At 30.8% G+C, this 24,914-nt stretch overlaps 1 protein-coding gene across 2 annotated transcripts in view; it reads right to left on the bottom strand.

Annotated features, from left to right (window-relative positions):
• Ih (hyperpolarization activated cyclic nucleotide gated potassium channel Ih) overlaps positions 1 to 24,914 on the bottom strand; it is a 274,094-nt gene that overhangs the window by 66,079 nt on the left and 183,101 nt on the right. The gene's annotated exons all lie outside the window — the stretch shown is intronic.

The following is a 24,914-nucleotide window of genomic DNA, read 5'->3' on the forward strand; positions in this document are numbered from 1 at the left end:
AATTGTCCTATTGTCCTAACTTTGCAATCATTTCTTTTTTCTTTTTTTCTTTATTTAAACTGCAAATACTTGTTTTTATTGCATAAAAACAATAATATTATTTTCATTAAAAAAGAAAAAAAAATTATGAAGTCCTACTTCGTTTGCATTTTAGCAAACCTAATTAAAATTTTATAATTCAATTTTAATTTACGTATCAAGTACATGCATGAAAAAGTTAATGTTTCTCATTATAAAAGAAGGGAAAATTTACTTATTTGTTATTTTTATTTATTTATTTATTTCGAGGCTCTAATGGCTAGTGACTCTGACTGCCGTACCGAAGGGCCCGCGTTCGAGTCCCGCAGAAGGCACGGATGTTTGTAAATGTAGAGTGTCTGTGCGGCATGGGGGCAGCCGAAAGTCCTCTGGAGAGTTTAGTGGTAGAGGAGGAGGGCTGGGAGACTCTGAGATCTGTCCTCGCGGGGTGCTTTTTCTCAAAATTGGGGGGGGGGGTAACTGAACTAAAGTTTGGCTGTCACCTATAAAGTAAGGCTCAAGGCTCTTGCCAACAACAGACGCATTTGACTCCTTGCCACGATAAATGTTGTGGGCTTGTGTGTAGACCATTGTCAGAGAAGTGAGATTGATAAAAACAACATTTTGAAGCGCTCACAAGTTCATTCTGCAAGGTTTTCAGTTCATAACGTTCTTTAAATAAGTTAGTATTAAAAGGATTATATTGTGTTTTAATTTTTATTTGGAGTTACAATATTTACTTTGATAACTAAAAAATCGCAATTGAAAATTCATTCATTTTAGGACTGATGTAAACAACAGATTGTTGTCTTTCACGGAGTGAACATGTTTTTTCTCTGTAATATTTTCTTCACTTAGCCCCAAAAAATGAGAGAGTTGCATATTAAAAAAATCACACTTTGATAAATCCAGTTTAATTTCAAGACAGTAAGAGCGCAACAACTTGTTTTTATTAGGTTTTAGAACTAGTTTGAAAGAGACATAACAATAAAAAAATTAAATCTTCTCACTAATCGTATGTATTTTTTATGAAATCTGAATTGTTCACTTATACATAGTGATCTCATGTTCAGCAATTAATAAGAAAAAATATATTCAGTATACAACTCTTAACTATAAGATTTTAACCAGTGCGTTAGTTTCTGGGTCTTTGAAATGTAACTGATGATTGACAGCATGTTGTCAAAATCCCTTGTCTTGGGAAAAAAATTTTTTTTCCAATGGCAGATTGTGAACAATTGCAAATGTAAGCCAGTCCCTTCATCTATACAAGGCCGGTTATCGTGGTCTCTTTATTACGGAAGCACCTAATAGGTGGGCCACCATCGCCTTTCCTATGAAGGGACGGACAGTTACAACCATTCCTTCTCCGGGATTCGAACCCAGGTTCTTCGGCATCGCAGTCAGCTTCCCTAACCACTATACCGACTGGGCGGCTGTCTTGAGAAAATTAACCATATTATTTCCAGTTAGATACGATATGCAATGAAAATAAACGTTTTAATAAAAAAGCAAATATTCTTTAGACCTGCTTTTTGCAACTAATTTTTAGTCCCTTCAATTATAAATTCAATTCCCCTTAAAATTAATAAGCATTTATTTTTAGTCCCTTCAATGCTTTTCTTTATTATGGTTTCGATTTCCAAATATGCTTTTGTCTTTTTCCAGAATAGAATCAACATCACCATTTTCGCATACCTCAGATTTACAAAACTCCACACGAATCTCCCTATAATTATATTTGCAGTCAGCGGCAGTTCGTGTTTATCAAGCTTGCACAACATAACCACTCGGCAATTTATGCTTTCAAATAATATTCCAGCAGTAGTACAACAATATACTTAAGGGATTTTCTTTAAAGCATGAAATCTTTCCTAACTCCCCGTTTAATGTAATGAGAATTCTTACCAAACATTCAACAGTGGCAATAAAAGTCACCTTTCGACACTTGTGTTTTACAGATTTATTTGAAAATATCAGTTACTAAATGTTAGCAAAATAACTTTATTTTTCTTTCACACGTACTATTTATCGTCTATTTTAAAACTTTCTTGTTTTGAAGACGTTATTCAAAATGGTTTTTGGTTTAAAAAATATTTTTCAATATCCTTTAGATGAAAGTACCTTTTTCATGCGCTTTGTATTTAATGACTTGCTTCAATTATGAATACTCCATTTTGTTCTATTCCTTCGGAAGAATTACTTTTAATAGAGCTTTTGAAGAAATATCATGTTTACTTATTCTTTTCTATAACTTACTCCATGTATGTTCAATAAAATTTAAATCCAAAGTACCTCGAGTAGAAGTTTCGATAGGTTCAGAGCAGTTGTATAATAAGCACAAGGGCTGAACATTTAGGGCTGTATGTTTAGGATTCTGATAGAACTTGAATGTATTTTACATTTCAAGTTTCCTTGTAGACGCTTTCAGGATTTCACTGAGAATATTTATATATTGTGCTGATCAGTGCTGTTTTCGATAAACACAAAATTTCTTATTTTAAGGGCTACGAAATATCCAAAGTATATGTAAAGTATATGGAGAAGTTTCGGTAGGTTCAGAGCAGTTGTATAATAAGCACAAGGGCTGAACATTTAGGGCTGTATGTTTAGGATTCTGATAGAACTTGAATGTATTTTACATTTCAAGTTTCCTTGTAGACGCTTTCAGGATTTCACTGAGAATATTTATATATTGTACTGATCAGTGCTGTTTTCGATAAACACAAAATTTCTTATTTTAAGGGCAACGAAATATCCCAAAATCATTGTGCCTAACATTAGGCAATAGGTTTTCCGAATTAAGTTCTTAATTTGAATTTTGCCACTTATCTGTCGTGCCCAAATATGTTAAAATGTAGCTGTTCTGCAAACATAATAAAACTTTGATTATGATGGATTTTGCAAACTTTTGGTACATTTTTCTTGTTTTCTTGTTGACGAAGAACTTTCTTCTCACTGATTACCCATTGCATCCATGTTTCCTAAATGATTCTTCTAAAAGTTACAGGGTTAACTTTCATTGCAAATCGTTCTTTTACATCGCGCCCACCAGCGGCCGAGCGGTAAAGTCGCTAAACACTGGTAGTTCGGTCCGAGGTTCGAATCCCGCGAACGGGCCGGCTGCATGGGAGTATTCGTGGTTTTCCCCATGGTTAACGTGTATACGAGCCACTTTTTCTTAGAAAGTCCTTCAAGAAGGCATCCCTCCCATTAGGAAGATAGCCGTCGAAGCTTTGCCATAATCACACACACAAGCACACACGTTCTTTTATATCTACTGAACGTTTTCATATGACTAATTTATGGCAGTTTGATTTTTCGTAGAATAAATCTGCGATTTCATGGCGCTAGCTTGAAAGGCGCTCGAATCTATTGCATTTTCAGCAGTTTCACGCATCTGACATCTCTTGTTACATCAAAGATAGTCAAACGCTTTATATCAAGAATTTTTAGGATGTTTGGAATACTTTTTAAATTTTTAACAGAATTGATCGTTAATTTGTAGCCCGTCTTGCCATGCTTATTTCAGATACGGAACTAATAATATATTTTGCTAAACAAATAAAAAATATCCAAATGCAGACGAAACGTTTTGTGATGTTTTTACACTCGAAACAAAATATTGTAACAAGAAATATTATCGACAAAATATTTCAACAAAAATTTGAGTATCGGAATTATTATGTGAGTTACTAATTAGCGCTTTTTGAACAAATTACTTTTTACAATGAATATTTTAATGATATTCATACAACATGCAGATTTAATAGAGAGAAAAATAACATATTCGAAAAATTTGAAGAATATTATTTCAATATTTAGCGCAAAATCTATACAAATAAATTTCAAAAGTACCAGTGTCTGAAAACAAATGTGAACAACCGTACTTATCTGATATTAAAAGCATACTTTTCACTATTCTGTCACAAGTTGATTACATTCTTCATACATTCAAAACTATGTAATAAAATATGGTATTACTAATAAAGATCCATCCTGGAACTGGAAATACGTATAATTCTGCATATTGTTTCTTTAAAGAATAAATAACACAAGCAAAAACCAGAATAAGTGATTTCAGGCAAAATACCGTGCGTCAGAAGCAGGTGGAAAGAACTCATAAAAATAAGCTTTAGAACGCTCTGAACTCAAAATATATGTTTTCGTTTTAAAAAAGTTGCTCAAATTGTATTCGCGATGTAATTTGTCAATTCAATAATACGTCATTATCCCACAGCTTATCATCTTTTCTTGTTTTTAATTTGAAAAATGACGTCATTTTACTTTAGTCTGATCGTCTGTTCAAGGACTCGTTATTATTCCATGTCTTATCATTGATTTTTGTTAGCAAGCAAGTAAAGTTTACATCATTTAATAAATAAAAATAAGCTTTAGAACGCTCTGAACTCAAAATTTATGATTTCGTTTTAAAAAAGTTGCTCAAATTGTATTCGCGATGTAATTTGTCAATTCAACAATACGTCATTATCCCACAGCTTATCATCTTTTCTTGTTTTTCATTTGAAAAATGACGTCATTTTACTTTAGTAATGATCGTCTGTTCAAGAACTCGTTATTATTCCATGTCTTATCATTGATTTTTGTTAGCAAGCAAGTAAAGGTTACATCATTTAATAATATCAAAAATAAAATATTTAAAAAAAAAACTATAATAATAAAAGTTTTAACATGAAAAGTTTTAAACAATAAACTACTACAATCTGTTCATTGCCATAAATCGATCCCACAATATTTCCACGCAAAGTCTCGAATATTGTAACTCCAATATTTTTCAAATTGAAATTTCTTTTAGGATTAATTAATTACTTGCTTATTTTGATGCATTCTCATGCCCTTATTCCAAGGCTATTATTTGTCACATCTTTTGGTTGTTAAGCTAGGATTAAAAGGATAAGATTGCATTTTAATTTTAAAGCTTTATTTATTACTTTAAAAATTTTACGCATTTCAAGAATTCTACTAAAGTGCTAATATACAGTATGTCAAAAAAATGATGGGACACTTGTGCTTTACAAAAGGAAACTGCAATAAAATAAATTTTAAAAACATGTAAAATTTTTTGTGGGGGTGTTTCATACTTAAATTTAGTAACAATTATTACATAACATACATTTTCTCAAAATATTAAAATATTAATTTAATAAAAATACAATTGTTTAGAACTTAGCAGAAAATGGCTCACTTAAGTGATGGGACACTACGTACTATGCAACAAAAATCGTCTGAAGTAAGCAATAAAAATATCTTTTGGGGTATTTATTTTTACTCAAAAGCAATTGCCAATAATTTATAAAATCGTCTGCAGTATTTCTCTCCAGTTTGTTTTGGAATTTTTGTGTTTTATAGCTCTGTGCAGCCATGAATGCTAAACGACAAGAAACTTTGCCTGGAATTCGAAAATTAGTTATTAATTTGCATACTGAACGTGGAAAATCTATTAGAGAAACTACTGAAACAGTTAATTTCAGTCATTCAACAGTTTTCAATATCATTAAACGATATAAAATGAATTATATGATTCAGGATAAAAGAAGACCTGTCCGACCATCAAAGCTATCCAATGGAATAACGCGAATTATCGTTCGAAATATTTTTAAAAAAATCCAAGAATGAGTGCTCCTAAAGTTGCTGCTGATTTAAAAGCATTATATGGAGTAATTTATAATTCTGAGACTATTAGAAGAGTAATTCGATCTCCTGGATATCACGGTAAAGCAGCCAGGAAAAAATTCTTCGTAAGTGAAAAGAATAGAAAACTCAGTCTGGCTTTCGCAAAATCCAGCATAAATAAGAATTCTGATTACTGGAATGAAGTTATATTTGCTGATGAGAGTAAATTTAATATATTTGGTTCTGACGGTAGAATCTTGGTGTGGAGGAAACCCAGGGAAGAATTTCGCAAACAGAACTTGGTGCCAACAGTAAAACATGGTGGAGGAGGAGTTATGGTATGGGGGTGTATGTCGTCCGCTGGAGTTGGTAATCTTGTTTTTATTGACAGTATAATGGATCAGTACAAGTATATTGACATTTTAAATCAAAATTTGAAATCTTCAGCACGAAAATTGAACCTTCATAACGATTTTAAATTCTACCAGGACAATGACCCCAAGCACAGTGCTTTGAACATTAGACTCTGGCTGCTGTATAACTGTCCTGAAATAATAAAAACACCCCCACAATCTCCACAATTAAATCCCATAGAGAATATTTGGCAAGAATTGGAATCAAGAATTCGCAAACACACCATTTCTTCAAAACAACAATTAAAATCGGTGCTTCAAGAAGAATGGGGTAAAATCACTCCAGAAATCACAAAAAAATTACTCGAATCCATCCCAAGAAGATTAAATCATGTTTTAAAAGTAAAAGGAAATCCAACAAAATATTAAAACCTTTTAAAAAGTAAAATTTTTGGATAAATATTTGATGGAAAAGTAAGTGTCCCATCACTTAAGTGAGCCATTTTCTGCTCCGTTCTAAACAATTGTATTTTTATTAAATTAATATTTTAATATTTTGAGAAAATGTATGTTATGTAATAATTGTTACTAAATTTAAGTATGAAACACACCCACAAAAAATTTTACATGTTTTTTAAATTTATTTTATTGCAGTTTCCTTTTGTAAAGCACAAGTGTCCCATCACTTTTTTGACACACTGTACTATTAAAAACCTGTGTGCGTCTGTCTATTTGTTTGCTTGAGGCATTATCTCCTTCGAAACGGCAGGGATTTGAGTTTTCGAGAGATATGTCCCCGGATTCCAAAAATACGATGATAAGTCATATCAACCATTATCATCTTCGACTTCGTACAACAATCAAGATATTAATTAAAAACTCTTAAAATGTTAATTTTCGCCCTCATTTTTTCCGAATGGTAACAATCTTTCAGGCTGGAGATAAAAGTGTGCTTTATTTCGAAAAGTGCTGCCATTTTCAAATCGTAGAGTTTGTTAATAAATAATTTTTAAGTTTTACAGAATACGAAATAAAAACAGCATCGCCAAACATTAAATGTATTATTCCCGATTCCAAAAATGTATGGGAAGCCATTTCGGCCATTTTCATCTTCGCATGACTTAAAACAGCCGAGATATTAATTAAAAACTCTGGAAACGCTAATTTTCGCACTCATTTTTCCGAGTGACAACAGTGTCGTGAGCTGGAGATAAAAATCTGCTTTATTTCGAAAAGTGTTGCCAATGCTCGGTTTCAAATAGTAGAGTTTGTTAATAAAAAATTTGTAAGTTTTACAAAATATGAAATAAAAATAACATTGCCAAACATTAAATATATTATTATTATATAAGGACATATTCTGATGTTGAGGAAAGCACGCCATTGCATGTGACGCCATTGTATGTCGAAAATGTTTCGTTAATGTCAGCATTTTAAATGAATAGTTGTTGTTGGCACCTTTTCTTGTTTCAGGTTAGCATAACTGACTATCGCATTAATTCTTCTATTGATATTGAGAAAAAGTTGTTATATTACGTTAAATTTAAATCATGACGTTATACATATTAATTTGAAGTGTCAAAATTTTTTGACTCATGGTTTGGCAAGAAAAAATTATTTGCGAATTGATTGTTGCTTGGAAAAAATGAACTGATTTTATTCATGCTGAAATGTTTTTATGCATTTTCTTTTGAGGTGTACATAATTATGAATTTTAATTGTACATAATTATACTGCACATGTGTATGTAATTATAAATTAATAATTATAAATTTTGCTTTGACCGCAGGCCGCTAATATTTATTGACTTTTACTGAAATTATTGATGCGTTGGCACTAAATTTAGCTTGATTATGGAAATAAGAAATTTTGGTCCTAATCGTGAGCCTGGCGCAACTGATAAACCACGAGATAGATTGTTGGCTCTCAAATACTAACCAGTTCCAATAGAAAGTCCCTCGCGAAGGATTCCTTTAGTTTCGTGAAGGATTAGTCAGATATCTTTATTGTGCTTTGACGTGTTCAAATAAACAAGCGTGAGGTCTCAGATACTGATAATGGCGACAAACTCAAGAATCGTAGCCTATTAACTCTACTGTAACAGAAATAAAATAAGCTGAGAAGACTAAATTTATTAATACTTGTGAACAAATTTTATTTGATACAAAACCTTTGTAATTTATGTTACCGAACCAGTTATTGTGATTTTGATTTTTACTATGATTTCTTCTTTCTGTATTCCTCAGCAGAATGTAAATTATCTTTCAGTGCAGTGGTCGCCAAACTTATGAAGCTTCTGAGCTACCGTACCGTTTTTAAATCCGACTATAAACTACCCAAAAGAAGTACCAACTCCTTTTAAAAAGTCTTATATTTTTTTATTGCCTTTAAACTTACGTATCTAGTAAATTTGAAATCAATTTTAATTAAACAATATATAAGAAAAAGAAATTGAATTGCAAATAAGAAAGAAATTGAAATGTGGTTAATAATAAATAGCAAATGTAATAACAGACCTCTTTTTTATCAGACTGATTGCCATTAATGAGGAGGATGGATTTTTTTTTCATCTACAAGTTTTTTTAATGTTGGAAGACTAGGTAGTGGCTGCTATTCGAATACAGTTGTTTTATTCATTACCTTGTTTAATCTTCTGGTGATTTGTGAGTTTTTAAACCAAATTATAGCTACTGTGTTAACTAATGTGAGATTTAAGAATAATATGTAAAAATTCAGCCTCACCTTACAAAATGCTTGGCATAAAATATCTATATTTGAGAAATGGCTAGAAAGAATGAAAACAGACGAGATAAAAGCTTATTACAAATTATGAAATGTGAACCGAGGGAGCATAAAACTGATTTAATAAAGTTTATTTCTTTAAGCATTTATTTTCAATTTCTTAATACTTCTTTAAAGAATAAACAAAATTTTATGTTTGAAAACGTGGCTATCACAGAGAATGTTCACCAAGCATTTTGTAAAGCGTTTATTCTAAATTTTATTTCAAATGCTACTTGATATATTTTTAAATGAAAAATATTTAAATAATTGATATTTACAGTCTAAAAACAAAGTCAAAATTTTAGAAGCGAAGATATGAATGCCTTGTTCGTAATTAAAATACCTATATCATCATGAAAATAAAATTCTATTTTTAGTCAGTAAAAGAAATAAACCACCAACTCCAAAGAATTAGTGTAACAATGTTAAAAATCTAAAATGAGAAAACTCTTTACAGAGGATTTAAACAAATTAATAATAAAATAACAAACTTAAATTAACTGGGATTTAACTAAAACATTAAATAGAAATTAAAACAATAGAAAATCATCAATCTGGTTTCAAGACTTCAGTCGAAACTAATATACGTATCAAAACGATCGAGAATCGAATTGCAGTCCGAACTTCCAGGTCAGGGGAGTCCAGTCATGTGATCCCACAAAATCTCGTGATCTCTGACGTCATGTGCAACTTTTGGATTCTCTCCTACTACTTTAGCTCAATAATCTGTGGCAGTAACCACAGATTAAGTGGTAAGTAATCACTAAATTTTTATAAAGTAAAAACTACATTTTTCTTGGATTCAGAATCTGAATTTCTTTAGAATTAAAAAAAATTATGAATGGTATTTTTTGCAATGTTTTAATTTCTTACTTCATGCGACAGGATTCCTAATATTTATTATTTCATGTATTTGAATTTCTTTTTCTATTTCACGTCTAAGAAGCCATAATCTCATAAATGCTAAATTTCTGTCTAGGTTGCATTTATAGTGAAAAGAATGTTTTCCGTATAGTCGTTGCATAAACAATTTGAACCAATTATAATCTTATGAAAGCTACATTTCTTATGAAGTTGCAGTAAAAAGAACTCTTTCCTATGCAACAAAGTTTCCACGCTGTCGTCTTGAATAAAAATATGTATGCGTGAAAAAAGATTGTTAGCTTCGGAAGTGGGTTAAGCGGTCACGATTCCTTAAGCAAATTTGCGATAAACGGCAACACTTATGACAGCAGGTGAGTTATAAATATTAAGAAATATTTCTCTTCTCTTTCATAAATTTAGCCGAAGTGTTTACGCGTTCTATATAAAAAGCAAATTTTATTTACTGTTATGCGATTTAAGAGACTTCGAAAAGGTCATTAAGAATAAATCTCAGAGGTTAAAAGTTTCCTTCGAGAATATTCGTCTGTGAAAGTCTCTGCTATAAACAGCAGACCTTTAATTATTATTTTAAACGATGGTTTTTGTAACAGGTCTTATGAATCGGAGATTAGATACTTAAATTGCCTCGCTGTGAAAACAATACTTCTGAGTAAAATGTAGACATATGCAATATGTGGAAGATACCTAGAATGGCGTCAAAATGTGCAGAATCTTAGCCACAAGCGCATGGCAAATACGTGCCAGAATTTAGAAAATCCGATATAAAACTTTCCATAGTATAAACCAGGAGAAACAAAAGTAACAAACGTAAAATATGTCCCTTTATCGCACAAAATTTAGAAAAAGCACACTGTGCTAATCGTTGTCGTCCATACAGAACCATCGCCTCAATATGTCACCTCAATATGCCACCAATACAGAACTATCATACTATGAAGCTAGAGACTCAAGCTAAGATGCTGCACAGTAAGCGTATCCATATAATCCAAATAAAACTGCCCATATCCCCACATATCATAAACTGAGGACATCTCTTGGCCATTCTTCGTAAGACATCTGCCACAAATGCCACTGGTTGGTGCGTTAGCAAGAATTCTCAGTTCGTGATTTCTTCTGGAAAAACACCAGATCAGTAATCTTAAAGTAAATTTAGGAGAAAATTAAGCAATACCTCAGAAAAAAAAAGAAGAAAAAGGTATGCAGAATTTGTTGTTATTGTGAATAATCTCTCTCGTCTGATAATCAGAACAAGCCCAGAAAATTCATCGTGATTAGGAGGCAATATTGCGCCTGCCGTTGGCAAGGGTCTTGGGCATCATACAGGTGAAATTACAAGCAGAATTTAAAAGTATGCATGGAATGAAGGAAACATTTGTACGGTGTTCTTTTTTAAGAAATATGACTTAGTTTCAAAACGGGAACGTCATACTGGATTCTGTGGTAACATTCTACAAGTATTGTACTTGTATTCTGAATCTATGATCCGTTGAATGCAGTGATGTGATAGTGCGCAATTTTATGTTGAAGACGAAAGATGGTGCACCATCTTTCATTCGTTTGAGCAATATAAATTTAAACTGTATTTCCTCTCCGTCCGATACCTGACATCAATCTTTAAAATCTTATTTTGTCTTGCTGGCCTTATTACTTATAACCTGTTCCTTATAATTTTTTGCCTTGTCCTTATTATTTCATATTAAAAAGATTTTGCTACTGGTCTTGAAATTCTATTATATGTATAAAATCTAGTAATGGAAACTTATTTACAATTACTTAAACAGAAAAATTAAATAATTCAGAAATTTAAAAGGAAACTTTATTATAAACTATCGAGTGAAATTTTTAAATAAGTATTCCATTTATAGAAGAGATAATCCGAGAAACTGATTACCTAATGATAAAGATATTTTTTAAGTTTTACGGATCAAGATGACAATCAAATTAGTAGAAACTGAAATCAATCGGAAAAAGGCTTTTTCCAAACGGACGGCAGACCTATCAAGAAGACTATTTTGAAATGTTATTACAATGTTGTTAAATTCTTACTGGAAAGGAGTTTTTTATCAGCATGAGTTCCGTGCATTAAAGCATGTAAATGTAACTACAACGAATTAAAACGTAATTTCGAGATTAATTGGTTTCCCGGACATAAGGATATTGTGGTCACTTTTCACAAAATAACAGGCTGTTTTTAATCTCAGGTAATTTTGGAAACTAACAATGTTCCATCAGCAATACAAAGAAATAATTTTAAAAAAATTAAGAGAATGAAAATTTATTATGTGAAAGTAATAATTGCCATTTGTTGAGCGCAGAGTATTTCCTTGTTAAAGCGGCAAATGCATAAGCTTTTGGCGACCAATTTGCACTTTATATGTTTAAGCTCGCCAGTTTCGGAGACTTAGCGACTTAGTGCATGTTCTAACAAGCAAATAACCCACTTTTTTCTTTTTTTATTTACATAATTATCTTTCATTCTTTTGTAAATATATTTTAGAAATCTGAAATATATTAATATCATTCATAATTCTTCATGTCGTCGATAAAATTATACGGCTTGAACGGGCACCTCTGAAATGAACAAGAAAACTGGGTTTCGAATGCAGGTAATTCAACACGAAGAAGATTGTTACCCTTAAAGCAGGTTTGTGAAATTATGCACGTACTGATTTTCCGATCTCATTTACAGGACTAACTCAATTATTTACAGCAGTTATAAACAGTATGTCCTTTCTTGATTTAATTCTAGCATATCATGAAATTAACTTTTAAAATTATCATAAAATTTATCTAAAATATATCTGTTAAACAGTTCTAAGACTTATATTAATGCAATGTGTTTTTAAAACAATAATTAGTATATGAATACATGGTGCTATTTCGTTTTGAGGAACGTAAAAAAATTGCAGTGAAAATGTATGCGCAAAAGCGCCAAATATAGCAAACGCGCCCATTTAACAGCGCACTAAATCTAGAAATTAACCTTTTATCTAAATTAAAACAATAATATTAGATAGTTATTTACTATTATATTCCTTCCTTGCGTTAGTGTTGCCGCAATTATTTTTGGCAACACTGGCATCAACAATAGTTTGGCGATTTTTTACGGTCCTCAAAACGAAATAGTACCAAATACATTATTTATTCTAACCCTTAGTGAGAATTAGAAGCTTACGATAGAATACTCAGTTAGTTATTGAGTATATTCTATTGTCTTATGTTTAAGGGTAAAATACTCATATTTAAAGCGATTCCTATGAAAGAATACATGTACCTGCATGACAATTTATTTGAAATATAGTTTGACGTTATATTTGCATATTCACATTATATTTGAAAGCATATTCAAATGTAAACGTTACAACAAATCTTGCAAATTTTTTATAATAAAAATACAAAAAAATCTACTCATTCGTAAAAATATATCTATTGCATTCCAAAATGGGAAGAAAAAGATGAAAAACGGATTCAAAATAAAAAATAGTTTTGAGAGTCAAAAAAGAAAAAAAAAAAGTCAAACATGACAAAGCACTTATTCAGCAATTAAAAAACGAAAATCGTGCAAAATACACACAAAATCTTGCATAAAACCGTGCAAAAAATTCCTAAAAAATCAAAAATAAGAAAGCAAAAATTTTTCACGGGGTATTTCAACAGCAAATTTCATGTTAAATATTTTTGTAATGTTTTGAATTATTTTTTCTGCTGAATTTCGGAATTCTACAGGATTTCTTGACAAATAATTGTGATTTTAGAAATCATGGTTTAAAATTAAGGAATTTAGATAGAAATTTAAAACTAAATAAAGATAATTTATATTAACTTTTTTGTACATTTCTCTCTTTTTTTCTTGGTTTGTTTTCTTTCATTTTTCTCTATTACCCATTTATAACTAAGTTAATGAATTTTATTATTTTTATTATTTTAATTTCCGTGAATTATTTATATCATTGTTAGTAAATTTCAAAACTAACGTCGCACATAAATTACCTATTTTTAATGACCATTGACTAGGTAATGACTTTTGATGCTTATTTGACTTGCGTGATGTTTTATTTTATTTCAATGTATATGTTTTTTACTGCATAAATATTAAAAAACTTGGAAAGCTTTGATAGAAACACTCTTAATTTGATACTTAATATTGTATTTAGTTTATTTAAATTGTTTGGATGAAGACACAAAGGCTTTCTTTCTAAGAGGAGGGATGTTTCATGCAGAAACTGTCTCATATTCACGTTATGCGTGGGAAAAACCATGAAAATCTATGCACCTAACCCGATTGCCTGAATACATACCTGGGTCGAACTACCAATATTCAGATTCTCAAATATTCTCAACTAGTGGGGTTTATCTGCCTACGGAGAGGAACACTTTCATGGAGACCTTTTTAAGGGAAATAAACTTGTACTGTCGTACACGTAATAGCATCGTATTATAAATTAGGCATTTTGAAATCATGACGCTTTGTATCAAAAATCATTGCTTTGTAATGAATTTCATAAACTCTTTCACTTTTTTATAAAAATAATAAATGTTTTCATTTCATGAGCGTTTTGAATTTCATCAGTTAAAATCTTCAATACTTACGTTTAAGAGCAAACCATCTTGCCGATGCTTAGTAATTTTTTACAGACAAAAAAAAAAAAATGGTTTGTAATTGAAAAAAACACTCATCATACATGTTAATATATACATATTTTATATTTTAATTAGGTGTTTATACTGAAACACTTATCAGTAAATCTACTTTTACTACGGTTTTGTTTCTTTTAGTTCTGGAGAATATTTCGTAACGATCACTTTCCTTGTTTCACATTACACATTTATACTTGTAATTAATTTGCCTTTGAAACTGTCAGTAATTCAGAAAATACTGATAAGCAAAACATTATTCTGCCTATGTATTAAAATTAATTTTAAAGAATTAATGTCCATCAGAGCATGCTAAATGCTCTAAAATTTTACACCCCGCTTCAAAAAATGCAGTTAAATTACAAACGAGTTCATAGATCATGCAGTTTTTTCTAATTTTTTATATCTAATATAATCATTGTATTATTATTATTTTTAAACCAAAAAATTAAAGCATAAAATTAAAAAAAATACCCGAAGGGATTCAGATTTTAAAGTCGCACTAGAGAGTTTGTTAAGATAGTTTATGCTCTCGTTGAGGGTTATCTCTTGGACTCACTTCTGCTGTCACAACTTATTTGCCTTTTTAACAGTATTATTAAACATCATTTTCTTCACCCTTACGCCACATAAAATTCAACAGTAAAACCACCAAATTTCGAATGTAGCATAGGAATTCTCGTTAGAGAGAAAGTGTTGCTATATATTTTCCTATTTTCTCAGTCTATCGTATAGAAGTTCAGTTATCTTAACAAGATGCCTTATACATTTTTTTTTATCTTTCAGATTTTATTATTAAACATAACTTTTTTCGCTCTTACGCTACATAAGATTCAACATCAAATTCTCAAATTTTTCTAAAACAGCCCATTTTCGGAATTCCTGGTAAAGTGTTGCCATACATGTTTTAGCCCAGAAAGACTATTAGTCTCAAACCTCACTTTTGTTGTCCATTTACGTTTCAAATAAATAATTAACCATTGGTTCTGCAGCCGCCTAAAATAGCTACCATAAAAAAGAAAAAAACATTTAATGCTTTTAATAATTCCAAATAGTGTAATTTCATGGATACAGCTAGTAATTAATGAAAAAGAAATGCGTTTACTACTTATAAAGCGCTTCGTTTATTAATCTATAACAGAAAGATTAATGTTTCTTAAAAACAATTAAATAACCTAATCTTCACCAAACGGCAAGAAACTGGCATGTGGAAGATAACCATATTTTGTATCGAGCAGTGGCAACTGACTTCTTTTAAAAAAGCTGAGTTCTTTCATGGAATTTGAGAAAAAAAATATCTTAAGATTCGCCGAGAGGAAAAGCATTTGAAAAGTCATACAGAAAAAAAAGCGATAATTGAGAGTTGCCAAAAAGAAATAGAGAAGAAAAAAAACGAGGAGCCTTTTATTACATTTTATGAAACTATGGACGTCGAAGCAAGTCCATTTTATGTGCTTCATTTATTTTAATAATATGTTATGTTGATTATGTTTGAAAACGACGTCCTTTATTGGATACCTTCCAATCAACTAATTTTAAGCCACTTGTCCCATTTAATTCAAAAATGAGGCTGATAGCAAAATCAGACACCGAATCACGCGAATCTGACTTAGCGCTTTCCGTCTAACTCTGATGTATTATACAACATAGCTTCCATGTACTATAATACAAAAAAAAAGAAAGAAAAAGAGGGAAAGAAGACGAACGCTTGTGAAAATGGTGACATTCGCTTGTTAAAAGTGAAAAACTGTTGCGCGCATGGTTACCAGACTTTGCAGAATTCCTAAAATTTGATGACCTTTTTTAAAGTGGTTGCGCTAATATATCAGTACCAAAATTTCTGACATATCCTCACTTTCTGAAGCATATTTATCAGCCATTTTGCATAAGGGCAATGAGATGAAATCAAACCTAATTTTCTTTAATAATTTTGTTTGGAGTAAGCTTGCTCATTTCTATATAGGTTCGCGTTTAAAATTATCCTTTTCATATGCACTTGATCAGAAAAGTTGTATTGTAGAACCATAACATCTCACCACAAAGAATGTTTATAGCACTCACCTTAAGTTTAATAAACCTCAAGTATGAAGTGACCATGACCCCACCAATGCCCGAGCGGTAGAATGCTGAACAATGGTTTTCAGCCCCGAGCTCAAATCCCCGCGAACGGGCTGGCTACACAGGAATTTTTGTAGCTTTCCCCATGTGTGACATTGTCAGTCTAGTTTCCCTTAAAAAGTCCTCCATGATAATATCTTTCCACTTAGGTAGCTAGTTCTTGATTGATTTGCCATATCAATAAATTGATTGATTTGCCATAATTAAATAAACCAAAACAAACCAATGATGCGACTATGAATTCCTGAATTTCTGCAGGGTGTCCCCATCCGTAAAAATACGTAAAGAATTATTTAACATGCAATCACTTATATTGGTTTATGATTTTTATTTACTCAGAAAATTATTGCCTAGCTGTTGCGAATGCTTCGTTTTCATAAACTATACATATTGCAGTAATATTTTGTTTAATCACTCTTCATGCAAAAATTTATATCTTATTTTACTATGACGTAATTAAAACTGTTTTCCCCTGTTCTCTTTTGATTATGTCGTGATTTTTTTTAACACCTCGAAGTTTTATAGTTTTTGCTATAATTTGTGTTTTGATGTAAGTGTATATTACAGCCAATCCACGATCATTAAGTATTTTCTTTGTAGAGATTCATTAGAATTCGAAGAAGGAATCATGAAATAATTAAACGTGCTTTCTTGAGAATTCGAATTCTCTATCTTCTAAATATTAGTGGGACGAGTTACTTGCATTAGAAAGCATACAAGAAGGACTACAATAGTTATATTTTCAACCACATAATGAAAAACTGAGAAGCGGCACAAAACCCAGTCGACCAAATCCAACAGATGACGAATTATAATCCACTAAATTTTAGTTCTGGCGGCACTGTAGAGATTCATGGGTATTTTCACAGTCCAAAATATGAAAAATGAACTGCGCCATTGCCGAAATTCAAACCACAGTACTTCCAAGTACTAACTCAATGTGCCAACCATTTACGTTGCATAAAGATATGCGAAAATTCCGTGCAACTTTATTTATCATTATTTTGAAAGCTCGTTGTTCAGTATAAAGCAAGTTAATCATTTTAAAGATAATTTTGTCTGGACTTTTAGTTAGGACTAGTGTCATTTTATACTGTGAGTAGAGCGTTGTTAAAATTCGTTTCTAACAATGTTTATAAAATGTGGGTAGCAAAATTTCTAATTTATGTCCACGTTTTCGCGCACTGTAAAAAATATACTGATCGTGATGAAGTTTTATTGTGACATATAGATTCCAAAGTTCTATGTAGACTTCTTTTTCTAATTTTATCCAAATATTAATGTAAGTTTCTTACATTTTGAAATTTTGTAAATAACATTTTATATTATAAAGCGAAATCGAAAAACAAACGCCGGAAGTTTGCAAACTGAAATTCTTTTAAAGTTGAATTTTAATTCTGTTTAACAGTAAATATTTAACTTTTGAGTGACAACGGTAGATATAATACTCCTTAAAAAAGAACTATTTCATGATATTTCGTATATTTTAATTAAAGATCTTTTTAACATTAATTTCTTTTTCAAGTTGTTAGTCTGAAATTTCGAGACAGTAATTTCTTTCTTTTCTCCCTTTTTTCCTACTGGTGTATGTTTCTATGTACGTGATTTCTATTGAAAAAAAAATTATATATGTTTTAGCATAAAATTTTACTTATGTAAATAAAATAATTTTATTATTCAGTTTGGGCCGAAATGATTCGTTTTGAAATTTTTTAAAGAAAATCAAAATATATTACAATTTAGTATATTTCAATATATTATTGTTGAAAATATAATTGCATAATTTAATTAAAAAAAGAGGATAATTATAATTTTTCTATTTGCATATTAAATTTTCCGAATTTTCAATCATCCGAATGAGCTATAATTCAGGTAATTAGGATAGCTGAAGTTCTAGTATGTTTTAAAAAACAAAATATTTGTTTAAAATAAACTGGTGATGCATCTCGCAAGTTCCTCGATCCATTTGGTTAACCATATACTAAAAACATGGAAATTTGTTTTTTTTTTGGGGGGGGAATACTTATCGCGCTTTGGGATTCTCTAAATATCAGAAAAGAATGTGAAATAATATCGTGTGCTTCAAAATCTTTTGATAATATTAATCTTATCTTTTGATAATATTAATCTTATCTTTTGATAATATAATTAGGTCCCTAGGTCCCTAGGTCTCAGTAATCAATTATCGCAGTCATATTTTTAACAAAAGACATGTTTAAGGTTTGAGATGAAATAAATTTTATCAACTTCAAAACTGCTGAAATGCTAAGTTAAAAAATATAAAAGTAATTTTTAAGTAGACTTTATATTTGAAAATTTAAGAGTGATCCGAAAAACCTTTATGCATTCAAACTACCGGGGGTTCAGTGATCTTATATACTTGGGCACAAAGGGGTGACTCACCAGTAACAAGGAACTATGCAAAATTCTGTATCGCTCATGGCATCTGAATAAATTATCAATTTGTCTTCTGGTTGGTCACTATGTCAGTCACATTATTTTTCTTTTTTCTTAGATAAAAATGCCTATGTGACTATCACTACGATGAAGTCGTTTCTTTTGGAGGGAAGAGGTAATTCAATATTTATTTAACAAGAAACACATCACTTGAGATTGAATGTTTAAGATATTTAAAATATTTTAGTATTATGAAGCACGTGCTAAGCAACAAAGATTAAAATTCTAAAGTTACAATCAATCGTTTTGAAACTTTCAGCTCAGTTTTATAAGTTAAAATTTGCTAGTACAAGGAATTAATTTTCTTAAAGAAGCATGATATTTATACAAATAAATTGAGGTTTCAGATGCCAGATTTATAAGCTTGATAATAAAGTATGTGTAAAATTATTCCGTTTCTCTGAAATAACATTAATAGTTTTACAGGAGGTGTATTCAATTATGGCAAACACACTAGGGCTATCTGCCTAAGGGGAGGGATGTCTTTCGTGGAGGACTTTCTAAGGAAAACTGGCTCGTATACACGTTACACATGGGGAAAACCACGAAAACGCCCATGCAGCCAGCCCGTTCGCGGGATTCGAACCTCGGACCGAACTACCAGTGTTCAGCGACTTTACCGCTCGGCCGCTGGTGGGCCAGTTTTACAGGATAAAAAATGTTTCAGGCAATTGAACCAAGCAACCAAATGCATCTAATAAATATCTCTTAAAACTGTACTAAGGTTTTATCTATATTTTGTCTAGATTGCATAAATTCTTTACATCTTACCTCTTGCATATTGAACATGCAAACATTATAATAATTTTTTGATATTTGAAGTAATAAATATTTATGTATCTAAATTACATAATACCGTATTTACTTGCACATGTTCCTCTAATTTTACTAATTTTATCGTACGAAAATGAAAAGGGAAAATTTTGGGGAATAATTTAATTTCTAAGGACGCGGTTACAGTAACAACATAACAAATGGAAAGTACTCATGATAAACTACTATAAACTATCACAATATTAGTTATTTAAAAGAATATGTTTTCGATCCGACTACATAAAAATATGAACAATAGCATTTATTTCTATTTCTCTGTACTTTAAATCTCACCCGCTCTCATTGTTGTCCACTGCTATTCCGTGGGTCTCAAATTATTTAATCCTGTTGGAACTGCTGTATCATCTGCTACAGCTTGTAGGTCGTTTTCTTCATCTTTCTTGACATCGTCACTGTTCAGTTTGTCTTTACACATACAATGATTTACAGAACCATCAAAAGTGCTTAGATACCCGTGCTTTCTTAAAATTCATCATTCAGAGTCCATTCACACAAAATCCAGCAGCAAATCAATCATCAAAACGAAAATTATCACTATGTGAATGGATACATTTTAGAACTTATAAGGAAAGGTCGCTTTACAAACCCCTTGAGGAAGGGGGAAATTACGTGAATATTTGAAAAGTTTTCAGAAACTTGTGCTTAGCTAGATGGGAAACTACGCGATGGGGAAAGTATGCAAGTAAATGCGGTAATTGTTTTCGAATCCAGATTGATGTTATTTTGTTTATAGTTAAAAACTTTTTGTTAAATTTTTATTTGCCCAGCTTTGATATTTTATTACATAACTTTAGTTCTATATGCTTATTTTAATGCCTTAGATTTATTTCGTAAGGTGTTAAATTCTAACAAAAATATTGCTTCTGAATATATTTCTCTCCTGTTTTATTAAGTAATTCAACCATAAAATTTTAGCCAAATAATTGGATAAAATTTTTACGGTTTGTGTAGTCAGATGTTTCATACATATAGAGAGAGAATTAATATGACTTTTAGCAAATGCTATTTAATTTCATTAATTCATTTAAGATGGCATCAATTATCGATAACTACAAGTGAGTCCAATGGTGTGTATGGATACACACCGTTGGACTCACTTATGGTTATAGTAACTGATTATTATACTATATTCTTCCTTATACCAAATCTTATGCTTACATAATACTTTATATAAAAATACCGATAGCTATATATAATTAATAATTATCTTTGGCTCTCGGGGTTATTGAAAGTTTCGCGATATTTTATCAAACTTAAATTTTACAGTTTAATAATAAACTCAGATTCTCATTTTAAGAACAAATTAATTCAGTCTTCTTTTAAACATCTTTTTGAGCTTTGCGACTGCTGCTAATTAGAACTGATATCGTGGCTAGATTATTCTATGTTATTATATAAAATATCAGAATGTGTAGAAACATGCAAATTTACTCTAGAAATACCCATAAAAGATACTTAAATGCACAGTGGTGCATATATTTATGAAACAAAAAATTTCAATTTTTAAATGGAAAAAAAGAAGTTGAAAAACAAGATGCAAATCGATGAAAATTTTATTAGAAACCATTCAGGATGGCAAAAATTCATAACATATTCAATAAAAATGCAACGACAAGCACATTCATTTATTATAAACACACGAAGACGTAATGCATTAATGAATTTCACATCGAAAATGAATAAAAGTAGTGCTCTAAAAACTAGAGCCTTAGTTGTTTTATGGACTGAAGTTTTATTTTAGACCCTGCTCAATATATCTGACGTAAGGTGAAATTTTTTATAAAATAAAATCTTCTTTAACCAAACAAAATCGAAAGATAGAGAAAATCATACTCATGATTCAGAAATGTAACGATATTTTAATATCTTTTATTCTTTCTTCTGCTTCAGAACGTTTGACATTTATAGCCTTATACTGTAAACACGAAAAGAGGTAGACTGTAAAATCTATACTATCAAAATCTGTGCGCGTCTGTTTGTTTGTTTTAACATCATTTCCGGGAAGTTATATTCCGAGAAAGTTACTCCCTAGATTCCAAAAATTCATGGAAAGCCATTTCGAGCATTCTCATTAGCGTATGACTTTAATCAGTCAAGATATTAATTAAAAACTCTGAAAACCCTGCACTGGCAACAAAACATTTATTTACGAATAGATTGTTGCTGATTGTGCTTGATATTAATTTTTGATTGCTGCGGGTTGTTCCGAAATATTAAGTAAAATCTCTGAAGACGCTAACATGTCAACAACAAATTTATTTACGAATTCGTTGTTTGCTTGAAAATCCCGCTGTTCTGGCAGGCTTATCCGCTAGTGTTTGCGAATTGCTCACATTCAAGTATTCCTCAGTGAAACATAAATATGAGCCAGTTTTCCTTAGTAAATCCTACAAGAAGATATCTCTTTGCATTTAATATAATATTCTTTCTAACTTATAAGGTATCTTCTCCCTCCTTCGAGCATGCCTTCGGTGCAACGGTAGCACATTCGGCGCGTATTCGAGAGGTCCAGGTTCGAGTCCCTGAGACGGCATTGCACATTTTTCACATCACCAGCATAAAAAAATGATAATGTCTCTGCATATTTTATCATAAAATAAAATGAAATGTGCAGTATGCATAAAAGCTCTATTGCAATGGTACGCAACATTTTCACGAGCGACATTCTATTGAAGAATCTTTTATTTTAGGGTTTGGAAGAGATTACATTAAAAAAAAGGAAGGTAAATATTAGAAAAGGCGAAGAAAAAAAATGTGTGAGGCGTGGATGCACTCAGCTAATGAATGTTTATTAATATTTAGCAATATTTTCACCGAGACGTTATTAAAAGAGAACTTTTTGATTAATTCCATGATTTATTTTTTTTTTTTTTTTACTTTGTTCTACACTGTCGTAAAATAAAACAATAAAATAATCGACCCACCTTCGTCTAATCTTTACTTAATATCATTTATTTATTATTTAGTTTCGCTTAATCTTATCGCCAAGTCTCAAAATATATTAAAGTTGGATTTATTCCTTATTTTGTTAATTCTCCCATTCTTATTCCCGTGCAATTCATACCGTAGCCAGTTTCACGAATTCGCTTATTCGATTCGTTAGAGAATCGGAAGCTCACTAATTATTACTAAATGCATGCTTTTAGAGTACGTTTCTATTATATTTTTCGATATTAGTTGGCATTAGCAGATTAATATCAACAGTTTTGTTAAGCTGACAGCTCTAGGTAAGTAGAACGTATTGAAGTAAAAATAAATCTTATTAAGAGAAATTTTAAGCCACCTTTTAAAAATTCTTGCGATTTTAATGTGATCTATCACAGCGCATGCTCTCTTGCGGTTATCTGTCCATTAATGTCATATGAATAGTATACATTATTCATTTAACTTTTTTAGTTAAAGGTATAATTTTAATTTCTGTAAGTGTGCGTAAGTTTGAAAAGGAAAATTCTGATTATTCATTTAAATAAAAATTAAAGATATATGCAACTGTATAAATTGAATATCATATTAGGTTCTCACAAATATTCATCGGCTTGTGAATAAACGGAATTTGCACTGATTTCATAATTTTGTCAATTAAAGAGTTTTATGAAGGGGGGAAAATGTTGCGATTTGCCTATGATATCTTGTATAACAATGTAGCCTTAGTTTATTAAACGTGAAAAACACAACTGTATAAAATGAAGGAAACTTCAATCATAATACGCTTTCCTATTTTAACCAGGAAAGGGCTACTGCGCAGACAACGCAGAAGAAGCTGTATGGCAATATTTGTAAGTAGCAGGTTTAAAAGCTTTAGAACGGATAAAATTATTGCTAATGTTATATCTTATTTAGAGAGAATGAAAAAACTTCAAATCAAAAATTTTTTAAAAGACCAAGATTTAATTAAGGGAAACCCAAAAGCGGATTTATGGAGTTATGAAAGTCTCAGTCGCAGTGAGTTTTGTTCAGTGGAACCCCAATAACTAAAAAAATATAGTAAACTCGTTTTGGTTCTTAGATAGACCTTCTTCTTTTTATATATATATATATAAAGAATACGTGAAATTTTTCCTCATGTTAACCTCTAATATTCAAGAGAAATGGACCTCTCCCGTCGTAAATCCACCTCAGTGGGGAACACTGAGAATATGTATGCCTGTCCCGGTAATTTGATTGTTAAATACATGAATAGATTTAAAAATCCAGGGATTTTTGAAAGCATCCAGTATTTTAAGTAAAGTTTTAAAGTAATATATTTTACTCTTGATTTCACAAATATTACATGCTTCTTCAAGAAAATTGAAGCAAATTACATTAAAGTTTTACACAAATTGCAAGTGGTTTCATTTTTTTATTCAAAGTGAATGAACTGTCAACTATCAGCCTAACATGAAAAACTAGTAGTTGTATTAATATCCAGTACGTGCGAGTAGCATGTTCATTCAGTATATACCACTATAAAAGTCATGGCAGGAATCTCTGCATAGTTTGCTAGGTTTATAAATGTTTTGAGAACTCTTTGGTAGTTACCTTTCTGTTTGTGCATTACGAAATGAATTTTAAACATGTAATAATTTTATTGTGATGACTAACTAAGAATTTTGAACCTTTTCAGTCAGCGCTCACCGATCATATTCAAAGGATATTTACTATGCCATTGTTGCAACGACAGAGAAGACCAAGGAGCAGGAGAATTCCCGAAAAGAAAGCAGGGAGACAGCAAAGTGTTGGAAAATTACAATTTAAATAAATGTTAGCATTGAAATATGTTAAGTCACTGAAATATGTTATGTCACTGAAATGTGTTATGTTTGTGATTAAATCATAATAAATTATGTTAGCACTATTAGTGATCAAGTGCGTAAAACCGTTGACTACTGTAGTTCAACCTGTGGATGATAAATACGCTTAAAACGTAATATAAGGCAAGGACAAAAGAAGCAGTAGAAGACTAACCGGTAGAATTTTCATAAATTGAAACTAAATCTATTTTTTATTTTCTAATTAAACTACCAAAATCTGTTTTTTTTTTCAGCAGTTTCGTTCCACATCTTTGTTTTGATTCAACTTTCGAAATGAAACTACTATAAGCAGTTTTAGAGCAATAAGGTACAGTAATCAGAATATTGCATGTTTTGCATATAGTTTAAGAATGTAACTCTTGAATGTTTTTGTAGCTTAATATATGAGCTATTACTTAAAGGATAA

Source organism: Stegodyphus dumicola, chromosome 8 (genome assembly GCF_044657685.1).
Source record: "Stegodyphus dumicola isolate Sdum_Otavi_A_Nest chromosome 8, ASM4465768v1".
In the NCBI taxonomy this organism is placed as follows: Eukaryota; Metazoa; Arthropoda; class Arachnida; order Araneae; family Eresidae; genus Stegodyphus; species Stegodyphus dumicola.